The 20,293-nt window shown below is 37.0% G+C and overlaps 1 protein-coding gene across 6 annotated transcripts in view; it reads left to right on the top strand.

Annotated features, from left to right (window-relative positions):
• Positions 1-20,293, top strand: part of htr2cl1 (5-hydroxytryptamine (serotonin) receptor 2C, G protein-coupled-like 1) — a 319,756-nt gene that overhangs the window by 224,654 nt on the left and 74,809 nt on the right. The gene's annotated exons all lie outside the window — the stretch shown is intronic.

Raw genomic sequence — 20,293 nt, forward strand, 5'->3', positions numbered from 1 at the left:
TACAACTTCTGTAGCACCATCATTATTATTATATTATTATATCACTTGCATGCAGCAGGTCTGGAGCATACAAGTGATATAATAATAACAAGGAGGACATCAAGTCCTACAAATTGTAGGAAAATGTTCCCAGGAATGGATGTTCCAGCAAATCCACCTCAAGGTCAGGTCATGCAGTTCTCAAAGAAATTGCAAAAGATATGCAAGCTTCACCTCCGACTCTGCTACCCTCATTTTGCATGCCAAATGTTAAACATCGTGACAGTACAATTAGAAAAAGACTGAGCAAGCCTTTTTGTTTGTGTGAAAAACTGGCAAGCATGGGTTCTTTAGCAACCTCCGCCAGTATCAAGAAGGATTTACTGAATGATTTCATATGATTAAAGGATCAGTTCCTGCTGTGTATTGAAACAACGGATACAGCAAAGCAGTAAGTTGCCAATAACAGTAAAATGACAACAAACTTTATTTTACATAAGGATTTATTGTGTGTTGATATGACGTCCTGGCCATTGTTTTGAAAGCAGTAGCATAGTAAAAATGGCTTACTTGGGCGGAGTGGAAAGCTCTTTGAACTGGAGGGGGTCAGAGTGTGAAGTGCATCAATAGTATTTAAAGAGATGGCACCAAAACGAGTTGCTTTCATTCGGCCATTAGAACAGGGGTAAAAGAGGGCCTTGTGGAGCTACAATAACAAGGAAATCAGACCAAAGTTCCAATTTATATAGAGCACAACTGAATGATTTAAGTGAAAAAAAGAAGGATTTAAAAGCATATGTCCCCTTTAAAAAGTGCTGTTTTTGGAAAAAACCAAATCAACTGTCGAGTATAGGGGTGATGGTTGAGTCACCAAAGTACTGGACTTGAACAAGGGGTCATCAGTCCGAAAGTTGTATTTTGGATCATCATTATCAAAATGACAATGATCCGAAAGTTGTATTTTGGATCATCATTATCAAAATGACAATGATCCGAAAGTTGTATTTTGGATCATCATTATCAAAATGACAATGATCCAAAATACAGCGGCAGAAAAACAGAATGACTGAAAATAAACAAAAGTGATGCAGCATGCTCGGACAAATCCAGACCTTAAAGTGGCTGAAATATGTCAGCATCTTAGGAGGACTGTGCAGAAACAAATGCTCACAAATGACAATGAAATAAAGCAATGTTTTAATCTGAATCGGAATCAATTTTATAGTCCACATTTGTGTGGATGAACACAGAATTTGACTTTTGTTTCCATCTTTCACATCATATATCAACATCAGTCCAAACATAGAACAGTATGTAGGCCTACGAGTGTGTGTTTGTGTGTGTGTGTTTCTTTTCTTTTTTTAATGTATATAAATGTATATAAAAGATGAAAGGCTGTTGTGATAGTGCAAATATGTTTATATGTTTCCAGCAGACTAGCTCAGGCTGTGAGGTGTTCATTGTCAACAGACAGACAGTCCAGGGAAATAAACTGTCTCTGTGGCAGCTGGATTTTGCCATTAGCGCTCTGTAGCCCCAAACGTAAAACTCTAAACAGTTTGTGTCCAGGATATGTAGGGACTGCAGAGATGTTAGCTGCCCTTTTTCTGACGCTAGACCTGTACAAGTCCTGGATGGAGGGAAGGTCAGCCCTGATGATCCTCTATACAGATATACAGTAATTATTAGCTGTAATTTGGACCTGTCATGTTTGAAAAGAGTGGGCCGCAATTGCTCCACAGTGATAGATACTAAAATAGTAGAATCTGTTGTAGTTTTCTTTTGTTTTACCAATATTTATGTAAATAAAATCTTTTACACACTGTGAATAAGCTAAATGAAAATATTCTATCAGTAATCAATATCTGGTATCATTAAACTGGAAAACATTTGATCTTACTGTGTCCAGTATAAGTCATGGTAATTTTGGCTACAAATCTGGATTTAGCTATTATAAGAATGGTTTGATATCTGAAATAAAGATTTTTCCGTAGCTTGTAGGTTTACACATTTTTCACTTGCTTTTTGTTACTAAAATGTAAAAACAACTAAACAAAATATCAAAACCGATATTTTGCACTGTTTAATAGTTAGGATTTATTGAAATCTATGTACCCGACTTGAAATTTGTACTATTCGAATTAACCAACTTTGTAAAGTGCCTTGAGACGACGTGTTGTGAATTGGCGCTCTATAAATAAAACTGTATTGAATTGAATAACTACTTCAACATAATTTTTATGTTTTAGGAGATGCTGGTCCAATTTCCTATTAGAGAAAAACCTCTTTGGTTTAAACAAAAGAATGAAAACTTTTAATGTGCCAGGTGTATGAACAATTTTGGGCTAAACGTTAGATACATTTTTCCCTTAATAAATGAAAAACATTTTGTTTTTAATCAGGTTATTCTTCTCCATTATAAACATTTGTTAAATAAATAATATGTTGTCTCTGTATTCATATTTTTATTATATAATAAAATTCATGGTATCAGATTAACACATTTTGCCCAAACCCATTTTCTGTGAAATTAAATTCAGCGATGTTTGCTTTTAAACAGAAATGTTTTTTTTTTTTTCATTTGGCTCTCATAGCCTTATGCTGGTATGATTAGAAAGTTTCAAATTCCTGCAAGGTTTAATCAAAAGCTTATGTTTATGTAACTGGGTCAGAGGCTGTTCCATCAGTCGATTACAGCGTGCCTCAATTAAAATCAACTGATAAAAAAAAAAAATACAATAAGGTTTCTGTAACACATTATTAGACCAAACTAATAATTCAGACTATTAGCTGAGAGCAATTTCATCTCCAGAGGCTAGAAGTAAATTGACAATTTGTAAGAAATTCCTACTATTGTAAGATCAGAAGGAAATACAGTGTGGGGTTTTTTAAACTTTTTAAACTTACAAAAATGACCAGAAGATCACAAAATCCACAGAGACCATAAGTAACCAGGCCTCTCATTAGTTGAACTGACAAAATTGCCAATATGGCTGTGTAATAAAGGCATTAGAAACGCTGTCTGGGACATCTGTCCAGTTGGTCTGATTATTGCTCCCTGTTGTGTTAATGCTGTGTCTTGAGTGCTAACTCGCATACATGAAGCTGCATGGAGAAACCACACCACTACTGGAAGCCATCTGGTGTCCACCATAAAAACATTCAGCCACATGATGCTACATGATGACTAAAGACAAGGCTAGAACAAATGTTTGACCCATTCCCATAGGTGTTTATTTGTTGTTTTGTGGGACAGGATTTTATGCACATGGTAATTACTTTGGAAATTCGATGTGAAACCTTTTACTGTACTAGAATTCAGTGGTGTAATGGATTATGGTTGAAAGGATCCAAATGCAGGCAAACAGGAAGGTGGGCCAGCAATAATAATAAAAATTCACTTTATTTAAGACACAGGTAGGTTTTGTGATTATTAACATGAATATATTATTTAATATTTAAAATTAATACTTTTAAGGGTTGTCTTGTGAATACCAGCCCAGTAAGATTTGAGACGAGCTCTGACATTATTGAACAGCAAAACTCTGCACACACATGGAATGAATTCACACAATTTCTAAAAATACAAGAATTCACTAAGAAAAATAAGTCAACTCAAAGTCAAACATATTTCTATCAACAAACTCTTTACTATGCTAAAACAATCCAACTAAACTACCAAGCAGAATTAAAGAATAACGAAGACTAATGGACTATGTACAATATAAACAAGTTGATTAAAGATGGTTGAAACCATGACTGAAAGAGTGATGCAACATTACCATGCAATGTTATTTATGTTTAAGAACCAAGGATTATCTTGAAGTATCTGGAATTGAAGTTAAGTTATTCTTGGAACTCACTTAGGCAATAATTGGTATACCTTTAAACAACCCTTCACAATGCAAGATCAGATAAAACATTATTTTAATAAAATAAAATTTTAAAGAATGATTTGCTGAATAAAATCAACCTTCTGGATGAGCAATTCTCCACGGTGTTTAATTAGCCGCCTTTATTTATTAAAAGAATATTTAAAGAAATGTCAAGTAAATAGTAAGATAATATTTAAGTAAATATTATTTTGAAAAAGAACCAAACCTTTCTGGATAAATGGGTCTTAATGGTGTTTAATTTGCTATCACGTTTATTAAAATAATATTTAAGGAAATATTACTTCCTAGATTGGAAACAACCTTTCTGCGTAAATTGTCCAGCTGACTCTTGTGGGCACGTGTTCTTAGCTGTTAGCCGTTGGAGCTAACAAAAGAAGGTTATAGCTGGTTACCAGAATTAAACGCATACCTTTAAAATTCCACTAATAAAATGGTTGAAATGCATTGATGGCGTGATGTGGCGCCCACCTTTTTAATAAAGTTTGTCTTACTTAAAAAGCACTGAGTGCTAGTCTGATAACACTGAATTTAGCTGAGTTTGTCAACACAAACAAAAACAAAAGTCATTAAACAGACATGATTTAGATTATTTACCTCTAAACTAATCTTCTCTGCCCAAACACTCCCTCTTACATGAACCGTGCTGAGAAGAAGTTGCCCAGGGTGATGAAGTTGAGGAAAGCATCCACGGTGAAAAAAGGGTTAACTTGCAGCTAACCTCCATAGCTGTGGGGTGAAATGCATGCAGAGCGGCATGCTGTGTTGTGGTACCTTTGTCCTTCCTACAGACCAGGAAAACTGTTCCACTCAGCTTGTAAAGGTCAGGGTCTCTGCTGGGAACTCTCTGGAACACAGTTTGCTTCTGTAGACCTCAGAAAGAAAAGTCAAGCCATGCTTGCACCTTAATTACCCTCGCTCATGAATGAATACCGGATACACAAACAGCAATTCATTCCTACTTAACTTAATACTTAATGCATATGATCATGTGATCGTATGACACTCTTGGATCCAGTTTGAAGAGTTATGTCTTTTTGCCAGCAAAGAGACATTAGCACACTGTGTGTCTCTCCTTCCAGTTCTGCTGGTGACCTGCGGGGAAGAGGTCTGTTTATTGGGACACTGAGTTTTTATTCAAACAGTGATGTCACAGGAAGTCCACTGTTACCCCCTTCTTGTTCCTTAATACAATTTATTTTGAAAGTTCCAGAAAAGTTTTTACTGGCTTTTAATGTTGTAACTCATGGCTGGGTCCCATCATAGGTCTATATAAATAAAAAAATAAATAGAAAAATAAAATAGAAATCACAGATACAAGTCACACATTTACAAAAAGGCCAAGATGCCAATGGTTCCACATTCTAGACTTAAACCTGGCTGAGCTTCGTGGAGGGCCCGTCAGTGATAGGATGATGTTACTTGTAGAGTCAATCTACACATACATCTGCACAAAAGGTTACAAACTACAGCATAAAAAGTGGCAATACCAACACCAACAAATAACTGACATGTGCCAGTGCTTCTTGGCATCCTAAGCAGCACCCTCATTTCCTCATTATATGCCACTTTTACCCCTTTTCCACCAACACAGTTTGTAGCCAGTTCCGATTCCTAAATGTCATTTCAAACTGGTGACTCGTGTTTCCACCAATGAAAAGAAGTTCCAGAGCATGAACTCTGGTTCAGCTCAGGCACTGCAGAATACTTGGTTCTTCTGCGCGAACCGTAACGTCACCCGTAATGTCCCCTGTAATATCACCCCTAACGTCACCTGTGGGTGGGTCGATGCTACAGACAAAAGAAGCAACAAGTACGGCAGTGAAGATGAAGAACTTTCCATATAAACATTATTTATACGTTTGTAAAACACACTAAACATGCATTGTATATCTCCTCATTTCCGTTACACTCATGGATGCTGAACATATGTAAACGAAAACATTGCACATACCATTGTTCTTGCACGGAGTCGCCGTCTCCTTTTCCGTATTATTTGTAGTTCATAGATGCTCTCTTTTTGCATTAGAAGGATCATTGCATGCAGCTCAGCAAGCTCCGTTGTCTCACTACCACACTTTACCCCATGCCTTCTGTAACGCCCACTGTTGATGACTCATGATTGTTTTCCAAAATATGCAATACGCACCAAAAGACACACAAACCAAACTGGTTCAAGAGCGAGTTCCTTTGGTGAAAAAAAGGCTATTTGAGTTTCTGCATACTGCGCTGCTTGTAGCGCCTCCACAAGTGGGCAGTATACATGGGGATACAGTATGCTTTAAAAAGTGCCAATTTCACTGAAACAGAACACATCCTAAACTTTAGTACAAGCATTTTGTTTGTGCATACATTAAATGACGTTGTGTGTAAATATCCATATCATCAGCCAGATCAGTTAAATAATGTCCCAGATATTTAACAGCAGCACACACTTTAAAAACAACACCAGATAAAGAGAAATCATGAAATACTGATTTATGGTCCTCCTTTCTTCTTATAATCATGATGCTACTCCTTAGTGCATTGTACATAATATCATACTCCTGGCCATATTGTGAGCAGACCCATAATAACTGTTTGAGACCACCATTAAAAGGACTCCAAATAACCAAATCATCTGCATACAACAAGGTGGAAATTATAGTCCGACCAGCAACACGCCCTGTCTCACAGTCTTGTAGCTGCTTTAAATAAGTCCTCCATGTACACATTCTGAAGAAGAGGAGACAAAGTGCTTTCCTATCTAACTCCGTTCCTTATTCTAAAAGGGGCTGCCACACAGTTGATGATGAGCGTACCAACAGGAAAGAATTCTAACTATAGATTTGGGAACCACTCTGTTTTATAAGTTATAAAATATCTTTTTATGATTTACAGTTCTATTCAGTAAATTAGAATATTGTTGAAAAGTTCATTTATTTCAGTAGCTTAGCTTATTAAGTGAAACACATTATATAGATTAACTACAGACTAACTAATGTTTTCAAGCCTTTATTTATGTTACGTAATTATGATTTCCTGCTTACTGCCTGATAAAAACACAATATTTAAGATTACAATATTACATCAGACCAATCGAAAAACTTTTTAAATAAAGAAATGTGGGCTTTTTGAAAGGTTTGTTTTATACCTCTTAAAGATTATCATTTTCAAAAAATATTCCTAATCTTACGAACAATCCTCATTGGAACATATATTCTAATTTATTGAATATGCCTATACACGATCAAAGGCTTTTGAAGTTATCAGTAAAACACATAAACATTGTGGAATTGTGCCTGTTATAAGTCTAAAATCCCCTTCAAAGCAAAAATAAACAAATTTGTGCCATGTTTAGGATTAAACCCAAACTGGTTATCAGAGGAGAGCTCTAGTTTCTACCAGCAGCGGTCATTGGACAAAAGGCTGGGTACTCCCTAGACAGGTTACCAGTCCTCTACCAGGGCAAAACAGAGATACACAGGAACCACAAACATATGGACTCTCTTGCTCAAGAGCAACTCACAGAAGCCATTTAACCTAATATGCATTTTGTGGACTAGTGGAAGAAAACCAGAGCACCCAGAGAAAACCCATGCAGCCCTTCTTCCCAGTTAGAACCACATAAAATACATTTTTTGGTAATGGATCATACACTGTAAGATGATAAACAGTTTGACAGCATTCTCATCTCTACATATCAGTTTACAGTAATTTCCCTGGTGGTATGTAAGAACAAAAGGTAAATAAAAAGGTCAAACCTTATTTATAATTTAAAATTATACCTTTTGAATACTTTAGATTTAGATTACATCATTTACATTGATTGTAGTTATGATCTCTGCTCAGGCCAGTTGACATTCATAAAATATTACAGATTATGCCTCCTTGATCTAATCAAAAAAAGCTATAGAAGTCTATTGCTAGTTGATAAAATTTACTAGGGTCACATATTCATGTTTACTTACAGTAAACTATGAGTAGATAACAGAAAATTACTTTAAATCAGTGGCATCAAAGCTAACACGAAACATCACTGTTGCAGATACAAGTTGAAGCAAGACCAGTGGGATATATCAAGTGTCAGATTAATCCTTTTTGTACAGTGCCTTGCGAAAGTATTCATCCCCCTTGAACTTTTCGACCTCTTGCCACATTTCAGGCTTCAAACATAAAGATATAAAATTCTAATTTTTTGTGAAGAATCAACAACAAGTGGGACACAATCGTGAAGTGGAATGAAATTTATTGAATGTGTCAAACCTTTTTAACAAATAAAAAACTGAAAAGTGGGGCATGCGATATTATTCGCCCCCCTTGCGTTAATACTCTGTAGCGCCACCCTTTGCTGCAATTACAGCTGCAAGTTGCTTGGGGTTTGTCTCTATCAGTTTTGCACATCGAGAGACTGAAATTCTTGCCCATTCTTCCTTGCAAAACAGCTCGAGCTCAGTGAGGTTGGATGGAGAGCGTTCGTGAACAGCAGTCTTCAGCTCTTTCCACAGATTCTCGATTGGATTCAGGTCTGGACTTTGACTTGGCCATTCCAACACCTGGATACATTTATTTGTGAACCATTCCAGTGTAGATTTGGCTTTATGTTGTGGATCATTGACTTGTTGGAAGATAAATCTCTGTCTCAGTCTCAGGTCTCTTGCAGACTCCAACAGGTTTTCTTCCAGAATGGTCCTGTATTTGGCCCCATCCATCTTCCCATCAATTTTGACCATCTTCCCTGTCCCTGCTGACGAAAAGCAGGCCCAAACCATGATGCTGCCACCACCATGTTTGACAGTGGGGATGGTGTGTTCAGGGTGATGAGCTGTGTTGCTTTTATGCCAAACATATCGTTTTGCATTGTGGCCAAACAGTTTGATTTTGGTTTCATCTGACCAGAGCACCTTCTTCCACATGTTTAGTGTGTCTCCAGGTGGCTTGTGGCAAACGTTAAACAATACTTTTTATGGTTATCTTTGAGAAATGGCTTTCTTCTTGCCACTCTTCCTTAAAGGCCAGATTTGTGCAGTGTACGACTGATTGTTGTCCTATGGACAGACTCTCCCACCTCAGCTGTAGATCTCTGCAGTTCATCCAGAGTGATCATGGGCCTCTTGGCTGCATCTCTGATCAGTCTTCTCTTTGTTCAAGATGAAAGTTTAGAGGGACGGCCGGGTCTTGGTAGATTTGCAGTGGTCTGATACTCCTTCAATTTCAATATGATTGCTTGCACAGTGCTCCTTGGGATGTTTAAAGCTTGGGAAATCTTTTTATATCCAAATCCAGCTTTAAACTTTTCCACAACAGTATCCCGGACCTGCCTGGTGTGTTCCTTGGTCTTCATGATGCTCTCTGCGCTTTGAACAGAACCCTGAGACTATCACAGAGCAGGTGCATTTATATGGAGACTTGATTACACACAGGTGGATTCTATTTATCATCATCAGTCATTTGGGACAACATTGGATCATTCAGAGATCCTCACTGAACTTCTGGAGTGAGTTTGCTGCACTGAAAGTAAAGGGGCCAAATAATATTGCACGCCCCACTTTTCAGTTTTTAATTTGTTAAAAAAGTTTGACACATCCAATAAATTTCATTCCACTTCTCGATGTGTCCGACTTGTTGTTGATTCTCCACAAAAAATTTGAATTTAAATCTTTATGTCTGAAGCCTGAAATGTGGCAAAAAGTTGAAAAGTTCAAGGGGGGCGAGTAGTTTCGCAAGGCACTGTACCTGATGTTCTTTTAGGTATGAAAAAACCAAACCTAACGAAGTACAAAATAGCTCTGCTGCTCTTCATAAGTCACCAAATGACATTACACTAATAATTTAAATGTTATTTTACATACGCTATATTGTGCAAAATATTCACTCATCCATCAAAATTATTGAATACAGGTGTCATAATCACTTTCATCCACGATTAAGTCTTTCAGACTGTTTCTACATTGTGAAAGAATGGTTTGTTCTGGAGAATTCCAGTGCAGTATGGATCCCACCTGTGCAATAAGTCCAGTCTTGAAATGGCCTCACCAAAAAACATTTTCCATTCAGCTGTTACTGACATTATAACAAATGGGAGGCGATTTGGGAGGACACCAACTCAGTCACATAAAGTCAAAGATTAGCTCAAAACTGTTGAGATGTAACCAATGAAAAGAATTTACTTAACTTCAGAAAGCAGTTTACTACCTACCTGTTCTATTTATTACAAAATGTTTGGACTGAAACGCACCTCATTTTGAACATACATTTTATTTGGAAAAAACAAAATCGCTCTAGCACTTAAGTGGAACACAAGCTAAGAACGTACTTGCTTTAAACACACTTATAAACTATATGGGACAAAAACATGTTTGTCTTTCCCTTTTTAATACCAAGCCTTATTCTCAGTTTTTATAAATAAAAATTAAAAAACTATTAAAATTAATTAAACAGTTAAAATAAAAAACAATTAAATTATCAAGTGGCCCCTTTCTTGTCCTTAGTAAAAAAATAAAATCAGTGCTGGCCAGCAAAATATTGTTCATATAGAGTTCTATATTTGTGTGTCTCTGGTGCACATAAAAAAAAAAAAAAAAATGAGATGAACGAGGTTGTCCTGATTTGGAACGACCACCAGGAACAATGGTGGTGGCTGTCCTCCCCCACAGATGCAGGAAAAGCTCAGCAGCCTCTCTGTCCTCCTCCACATGCAGATAAAACTCAGCTGTCTTCTTCTTGCCTGATTTGTCAACAACAATGCTCACTAGCAGGAAAACGAAAGAAGTGAGGCGATGAGCAGAATGCTCTGCAGCAGTTCTGAAACTCTAAAGCCTGCAAATTCCCTGCATGCTACCTAAACAGGAACTGTTATAAGCTCCATTCTAATAGAATGTTTAATAACCTCCATCACAGATGATCACATAAAATAATGAACAATGTTCAGTCAACATAATATGTTTTTTTATTCAATACGACACCTCCTGGACATTGGAGGAAAACAAATTCACTCAGCATGTGACTGGCAAGCAGTTATTTTAACTCACAATGTCCACAGTCTCTAAAACTTTACCAAGTCAATATTCCACCTGGTTCGTAAAATCATAGAAAATATTACATCACACGTTATTAACAGTGCTCACCTAGCAGGAGAACATATTAGCAGGCAAAGAAGTCAGGCGACGTGCAGAATGGTGACACACATTCCGGCTCCACAGCAGTTCTGAAACTCTAAAGCCTGCGAATCCACCTAGAAACTTCAGTCATAAAGCTTCCATAAAATTATGTTGTGCTTAACCCTTAAGGAGACATTAACTACAAAACTGAAAATATGCTAGTATGACAGTAAATACTCATACAACAGAATAAACAAACAACGGTGCAGCTGTTCTCTGGAGAGACAAGTTAATCCTCTCTGTCTGATAATCCAATGAACGTGTGGGGTTTGGGAAGGAGGACCTTACCTGACAGTATTGTCTTGAGTATAAAGTTTGGTGCAGAAAAGATTATGGTGTGAAACTGGCTTTGAGGAATTGAGCTTGACCCCTTAGTTACAGAGAAAGGAACTCCTGATGCTTCAGCACACTAAAGAATCTGAAACATGCTGTTAAGTTTCTGAATCCCCAGTTTGGGGAATAGCTTCCTATCGTTCTAACATGACTGTGCACCAGCACACAACCAGGTCCATATAAACATGCATAAGCAAGACTGGTGTGGAAGAACTTGACTGGCCTGCTGAGTCCTGACCTCAACCTGATAGAAAACCTTCCAAATGAGTTAGAGAGCAGAGAGTGAGAAAGACCACATCCAACGTCAGTGTTTGACCTCACCAATGTCCTTCTACAACAATAGTCTAAAATTTCCATAAACACACTCCTAAACCTTGTGGCAAACATTACGAAAAGAGTTGGAGCTGGCATACCTACAAAGGCTGGGCCAACATTATGTTGCCAACATCATTTAAAAATATGACTCAATGAATCATATTATTAAAAATAAAATGTCACTCAATTTCATATGTGTATAAAGACAAATAGAACTCTAACTTTCTCTTTGGATTTTTTACTCACTTCCTCTATTCCTCTAACTACAGTATATGTCACTTGTAAAAGGTGGTAAGCAGTCTATTTAATGTGTAAAATAAGATCACTGTTGACATGTCCATTATAAGTATTCTGTTTGTTTGTGCTGCCTTTTTTAGATTTAATGTAGTAACTCAGTTTATTTTCCCCCTAAAAGAGTTATCATCTTAACAACCGACAGTTAAGTGTTAACATTGTAGCAATAATAAGCAGCTGTTGTGGTAATCATCAAATGGACACACACAAATTAGACAGCATATTCTACCTTCAGTCTCACATTTATTCTCAGTTTATTTCCTTTTTTTTCTTTCTATTTTCATGCATCCGTTGTGGTGTGAATTTAACTCACCAGAGAGTCTCTTTTATTTTACACAGTGACACTGCGTCCTCTTGGCTCTCTCTGGAGCACATTTCTTTATTCTAATAAAAACCAAAACATTTGAGCATTACGGAGATACTTTGATTCACTGTGATTTAATCTCCTTCCAGGTTTAAACCTTAAAAGGTGAAAATTACTATTGGGAGCAAATTGTTCCTAACTCAAATAGAGTAATACTGAGGTAAGTTATTCCATTGATTCTGGTGTGTGGGAGCAGGAGTACACAGCATTTAAAATGTGGATGGGAGTGTGCATGTATTTTAAGATAAAAAGAAGAGGGTAAGAAACGTATTAAACTGTCTTTACCCCCTTAACTCTCTCTCAAAGTGTGTCACTAATGACTAATTTTAATACATTTGTCATATCCAGCCAGTGTCAATTAAAAATTCATCTTACCTTCGCTTCTCTGGCTCCTGCCTCCTTCTTTGCACATGTCTTACCACAGACCCGCACTCTGACAACATTAACTATAATGAATAAGAGTTGGAAGCAACACTCAAAATTCCTAAAATTATTTTTTACTTTTTCTTCTTTTTTTCCCCCATATTTGTCCTTTATTGGGGAGTGGCAACAGAATGAAAAAAAGTTATAGTTAAAAGAAAGACTATGTGTGGAAGAGCTGCCCATCATCCTTAAGACAGGATTCCCTCACTGGAACATGGTGGTGGCAGCATCAAGTTGAGCTGTTCTTTGTCAGCAGAGACTGGAATGTTTCCTTCAGTTGTCACAAATACAGTGAAGCTTTCAAATATTACAAAATACAACCATCTTTTCAATGTATCTATCATTATGTTTAAAAGAAAGCTCCTCATCCTTTCCTATTTATAGCTTTTACCACCCTCCCTTCAGACATCACCTGTATGTCAGTGGCTTTCAGGCTGTATGAGTCTGTACAACTCCGCTGACACTGATAACATCTGTTACAGTTGCTCTACTCCCCAGAGAAAGGCACCAACCACAGACTGAATGTCACAGCTGTCCCCAGGTGTACCTTTTCACCAGGTGGGATTTTGCTCACACACTTTTTCGAGGATAACACTTGAAGGATTTCCTCACTCCTCCCAACGAATACGTATTTCTGAGCTCCCCTATTACCCGGTATTCATTTTGACCTCGGTTCAAAGTGAACACAATCATTATTTATGAACATATTTCAGCATTTTAGTGGAACATCTGTTCTAAGTGTAACAAACACCGTTTAGTGACTGCAGAGGCTGGAAAATTCAAAGAATTGTATACCTGTACATATATCCCACATTTTCAAAAAGGTGAACAGAATGAAATTGAAAGAAGACCCAATGGCTCTTTAAAATATACATCCTTATTAAAATACTAGTTGCTTTGTCGTGTACAAAATAACTGATAAATCATCTTAGACGTTATTCCCAATGAACTGTGATATAGGATATCCTATACAAACCAACAGAATAAAAAAGTTTCATATGTGTGCACTCCCTAACAAATATCTATCAGCATCTTTGTAATATTTGCCCACCATAAATCTGAAAGCCCCACAGATCTATCAGACTATGAGGACAGTTATTTTTAAACGTCCACTTCAGGTGCTTCCACAGATTTCCTGACATTTCTAGTTCTGGAGTCTAATTAGGCCATTCCATAACTCTAAATGTCCTCCCATGAAATCAGTCTTATCTGGATTGGGATGTATACGTGGACTCAATTAATATGGAAAAAATTATCATCTTCAGCTTTCTAACAGACTAGACATCTGAGGACTTTGGGTCAAACATAACAAATATTTGCAACTGATCATAGATTTATCTACCTTGGTTAAAAACTCCAACTCATTTCTGAACCAAAGCAACCCCAGATCATGATTAAGTTTTTTACATGTTTTTTTTATAAACTTTATAGACATTTGAGTTGAAAACATTAACATTAAACCTGCTTGAATGGTTAGATTTTCTTATCTTTAGGTTACACGATTACTGTAACAACACAATGCGGGAATTAACTGCAGATGTAGGAAGTGCAGCATTGGACCACTGTTTATGTGGCACTTGGACGAACTTAGATCAGCTCTACTTGAAATCTAGAACTCTTTGATTTATCAAATAAGCTATGAAATATCTTAAAGCATAATTTATAAACTTTGGTAACATTTTTTGTCTTTTGTATAAATTCCAAATAATTGTAGTTTGTTGCTTTGTTTGGCATTTTAGACCGAGTTTAACAGTACCCAAGTCCAGTGCAACTTGTAGTTATTATTTAATAGAGAACATTTAGAAAACTGGCCTGTCTGATTTCTGAATAAATTTGCATTCAGTCAAAAATCAGAATATTTTTACAGCTACACACTTTCTTATTCAATTGAATGAGAAAGTGTGATTCCATGGCTCTGTAATTAGCATTGTTCCACCCCCACTTCTTAATCCCTGCAGTACTATTTTACTGTAAGGTTTTTCCCTGTTAACATGTTAAATTTAGATGATGAGAGTTGTTTTCCTGCAGTTTATAAAAGTAGTTTAAGAAATTAGTCCAACAATATACCTTGAATTACTTGTAAATGTCTCCTAACCACCGTAAACTCCTGAAATATTAATCTTTCTGCCTTCTACATGCATAGATCTGATTGCTTGGTGCCTGGATCACCAAGTGCAAAGCACATCTGGATCATGTTTAACACAATTAATTATCTTAAAAGAATCAGATGTTTAGAAGTCCCCTTTCTCAATAATATGATTGGCGTATTGATTTAAGTTATGACCAACTTCCTTTTAATGTCTTAACATTTCTCAGAGTAATTAGTTTATTTTTCAGCAGAAATGTGTTTCCAAGATTCCCGTTTGCTATATGTCACCTCACACTGTGCTTCATTCACTCTCTACTCAATGATACTTTGTGATAAACATATGGTGAGGTCTGCCTCTGATTAATAGCCTAGAGGCCTTTCAGGAAATAATGCATTTCTACCATTGAGGTGTGGGTGTAATATGTGGTTGAGCAGTGATACATCCTTGTTGCACTCCTTCTTTCTCTCTTTCAGTTTTCTTTTCTACATAGTGCTGGTATGGAAAGTGGTCAATTTTTATCACCTCCATTATTGATTTGTGACATTTTCCCATTCCTATCTGCATTCTTCCCATTTCTTCTTTATCTCCTTCATAATTTTCCTTCTACCTTCCTTAGTTTTTCCATGTGGGGTAAAAAATACAACACAACACTATAAACGTAAGACCATACATTAAAAACCAATTTTGTGTCATCAAATGAACTGTAGAATCATCTTGGGGGCCACAGTCCTACTGAGGTTTTGCTGTTAATACTAGCCATAGAACTAATATTGCACTATGTACAAGTTCATAATTTTATTCTAGGGTAAACTTGATGTTTGCATGATTTTTCACAGCATTTATTGTCGCTGGATGTGACAATTATACATTAGGAAATATGTCAGATCATGCTTGAGTGTTTAAGTGAAAATGGCACCAAAATTGCTGCCAGCAAAGTTACAGTCTTTAAACGGTTAACAGTCCCAATTTGCACTGACGTGTACCATTGCTAAACATTTCCTTAGAATCCTAAAACTTAATAAATCTTAATAATGTAGCTATTTCTAGAAGCTAATTGACACAGTTACTGAATCTATGCCCCTACCTCACACTCCACAGAACTTATCAAACACAACTTTCCAGCCTGATCAGTCCATTTATCTGCTGCCTCACTCGATGCATCTATACTGCTGCTGATACTGCTGCCTGCCTATATACCTGCTGTTGCTTCTTTTAAGCACCTTCCTCGCTCCAGCATCCACATGCTGGCTTTGACATCGGCAACACTTTAATTTCCCAGCATGATTGGAAAAATGTTTAGGTAGCATGTTAAGAAATCTGATCAGGTATTGAAGAGACCCAAGTTGGGAATAAGGGACAAGTTGAAACATGATTTTTACGTTTTTCACGATTGTGGCATACATTAAAGTTCAAATGCCCCTGAGTCAATACTTTCTAGAACTACCTCTCATTGCAAGTTCAGCTGCAAGTCTTTTTTGGATATTTTTCTACCAGCTTAACACATTGAGAGATTTACAATTTGCCCATTCTTATTTGCAAATCAGCTCAATCAAATTGAATAAAGAGTTTTTGTGAAAATCCCCAATGTTGACCACTCTCCCATTTGCTGCTCAAGAAAAGGATCCCCACAGCATAATGCTGTGAAATCATGTTTCAACCTGGTGATTATGTGTTTAGACTGATTTGCTGTCATTTTTCCTCCACACACAACATTTTGTTTGTTGGACTGACAGTTTTGATGTCATCTGACCAGAGCAACGTCTTCCCAATGTTTGCTATTTCCACCACATGGCTTGTGGCAAACTGCCCACAAGCCACTAGTTACTACTTATTATGGCTTTCTTCTTGCTGATCGTTCAACTTATCCAGATGTGTGGAGAGCACAACTAATAGCTGTCCTGTCAATTCCTTAACATTGGTCGTGGATCTCTGCTGCTTCTCTTAAGTAAACACGGGCCTCTTGGCAGCTTTTTTGCTTAATGCTATGATTGCCTGGCCTGTCAGTTTAGATTGACAGCAATATCTTCATAGGTTTGTAGTTGTGCTCTAGTCTTCCCAATTTCAGATGATGGAATGAACAATGCTCTGTGAAATTTTCAAAGCTTGGGAAATTGTTTTATAACCTAACCCTACTTCAAACCTCCACACAGCTTTATCACTGACCTGTCTCCTGTGAGTCCTTGGTCTTCATGAAACAAGCTACCCACTAATGTTCTTTAACAAAGCTCTGAGGTATCTGAGGTAACAATTTTTATATATACTGAGATCATACTACACACATGTCACTGTTCCATTATTTTTTTCTTCTTCCATTTCTGTACTCTATGTTTTCCACAGTGCATATTTCTTGTATCGGTACATCTTGTGTCTTTGTCCTTCTTGTTTGCTCAGGCTCCTTCCTATCCTCAGTCTCTTTCCTCTCTTTTGCCCACCCATTGTTGACTCCTACTATCTTTTCTTCCTATCGAACTTCACTTCCTATTTGTTTCCTCTCTTAGAATAAAACTATAATACACCCTGTTGTAATGTGGCATTAACATTCTTTGGCTGTGCTGCCTTCTTTTACTCATGTCGCAGTCATTCCCTCTCATCCAATTATAGGACTCTGTCTGGCTTTGTCATCTTCTATCATTTGTGTGCTTTGAATCTTGAGTTTTATCCTCTCCCTCTTTTCTCTTTTATCTTTGTAACTGTGTGTGGCATCAAATAGCTTGTGTGTCTCTCCCTGTTTTAGCTTTTGTAAGCAGCTGAGTGCACACTACGTGTAATCTGAGCCTCTTGACTAATTTAGGGAACGCTGTGTTCTACCCTCCATTGTGTCCTCGAGTCGGTTATGATTCTGTCCAATTTTACTTACTGTATTTTTATACCTTTAGACACATGGTTGTGTGAGTTCAGCTTTTACCACAATCTCTTGCAAACAAGGACATTTGCATTCATCCTCTCGTTTGGAGCAGAGCATTTTCACAAATACTGAAGACAGGCATTGTTTTTTGTCTTTCACCTTTGTTTTTTCTTTTTGCTGTCGCACGGCAGTTGACAGCCACATCTTCATTTCACGAGCTCACTCCTACTGTCTGTGACACAAATCACAAACACACTAATGCACACACAGATGGAGACTGTGAATTATGTGATTTCATATTAGCAGTGCAGCGCGGAATAAGCCACTGTTCATCTTTATCTCTGCTGGCTTTATCTTCAACTTACCTTACCCCACTTTGAATGTTTTTCCACAAAATGTTCACTAAACTTATGTACAGATTTTTGGATTTTCTCTATAAATTAGGATCTATTGAAAAGTTAATTTATTTCAGTTATTTACTTAAAAAACTATAGTCATATATTATATCACAGACAGGATGCTATGTTTCAAGTTTTTATTTCTGTTCATGTTGAAGATAATGGCTTTTAATATAACAAATGATCAAATATAAAAACAATTATTAATACAGAAAAGTAATTTTATGCTCATATTATGGTCAAACCAATCATGGGGAAGACCGCTGACTTGACATTTGTCCATCGGATGCTAACAGATATCCTCCAAATTGAGGGTAAGATACAGAAGTTCATTGTGAAAGAAGCTGTCTGTCTGTGCTGTATCCCTATTAATTGATGGAAAGTTAGTTATTAATAAAAAGTTGAATGGAAGGATAAAGTGTAGTTAAAGAAGTAAAACAAGAATAATTAGGTTGAGTCCTTCAAGAGCCACCACACATACACATATCCACGAGCTGCATTCCTTCTGAAAACGTTAGAAGGGTCTTACCTCATCTAAGGAGAGAAAGGACTGCACTGTTGCCCAACAGTCCAAAGCTGCAGTCCCCATCTTTCTTGTACCATGCACAAACTTCATGTACAAAAAAGCTTGTGACAAAATTTTGCAGACTGACAGCGAGCTGGGGGAAGGAAGAGAGTGGATTGGACAAACTAACAAACATAATACCATGTGACCTTCTGCATATCTTTGTTGTTTGGATTGTTACGATCCTGCTACTGGTGCAATGCCTGGGCTTTGCATCAGCAGCTCAGGTTGGGCTGTAATTCTGCATATGTATCAAGCACGCCAAGATGAATGGTTGTTATTAAGAGGATTCTTTTTTTTAATAAAATATTTTTTAAAGTATGGTGGTCAATGAAGTATTAATAAACCCAATAAACATATATAAACCAATGACTCTTATCAGTCACTTGGCTCGGGGCTAATGTTCCAAAGTCCTATTTTAAGATTAAAATCAATTTTGCATTTCATTCGGAAATAAAGGTCCTGGAGTTTGAACGAAGAGTGGAGAGGAAAATAACCCATGTTGTATGAAGTTTAGTGTGACGTTTCCACACTAAAAAAGAAAACCCCATAGAGAAACTAAATTATTGTCTAAAGGGAGATATTCACACCATATCCAAGTAAGCAGACCAGTACTTCTTTAACACCTTAGCACACCCACACTGATTAAATACAGTGGCACACTGATTCATGCAAAGGGTGCCACAACCAAGCACTGGCTGCAAATACTGCACAGTACATGGACATATTTTTAGGTAAGCTCACATTTCTATATTAAAAATCCTCTTTATTGGTTGGATGCAATCTTATTTATCATTCAGAAATTAAGATAGAAAAAGCTTGAAATGCATGACTTTGTTTGTAATAAATCTATAGAGATTTCAGTTTTATTTTTTGAATTGAATGACTGAAATACATAAACGTTTTGATGCATCACGGATGCACCTGTCTTCAGGAGGAGTTCCAAGGACGAATGATAACATTAATGCAATGCTTGCTGCTTTTCCCTAAAGCAGTGTTTAACATGTTATTTTGACTTTAAAGGTGCCACTTTTTAATGTTAATGGTGTAGCTGAAACCTTCTCACGCCAATGACGTCGTTTGTGAAATCTCTGTTTTAGTTGGGGGAAAACCATCTGCCTCTAACAGATTGCCATTAAAAAAAAGTAACTTAAAATTTCTCTCATAAACATCTGCTTTAATAATGTTTTCCCCTCAGGTTGTTAGCCAGGCAGCGCCCAGGTGGTCTCTTTGAAAGTGACGAATGCATAATTACCGCGATATTTCTCCACCAGGACAAATTCTTGAGATAATATGAGGTTTGCAACCAAGTTTCAAACTTCAGCTTTCAAAACTAAGTTAAGTACTTTTCTATCAAAGTTAGTAAAATTCAAGGTTTTTTTGCCCTGTTTTTTTTTTTTTTTTTGCCCTGTTACAAATTTCTCAAAGATTCACAGACATTTTGTGCTTCTCTTACTCTCGCTCGGATCTTTGTTTTTTGGTTGCTGCTACTACTTTAGAATCCCCTAACCATGCACTGTTGTATTTATTCTGTGATGCTGTGATCCTATTGGATGAAAGTACCGAGGAGCAACAATCCGTAGTGCTGTTGGTGCTCTTGCTTGCGTGTGGGTGTGCGTAGGAGTCATTGTAGTTCCAGGAGGTTTTCAGTCACT

This window comes from Girardinichthys multiradiatus, chromosome 14 (genome assembly GCF_021462225.1).
Source record: "Girardinichthys multiradiatus isolate DD_20200921_A chromosome 14, DD_fGirMul_XY1, whole genome shotgun sequence".
Lineage (NCBI taxonomy): Eukaryota > Metazoa > Chordata > Actinopteri > Cyprinodontiformes > Goodeidae > Girardinichthys > Girardinichthys multiradiatus.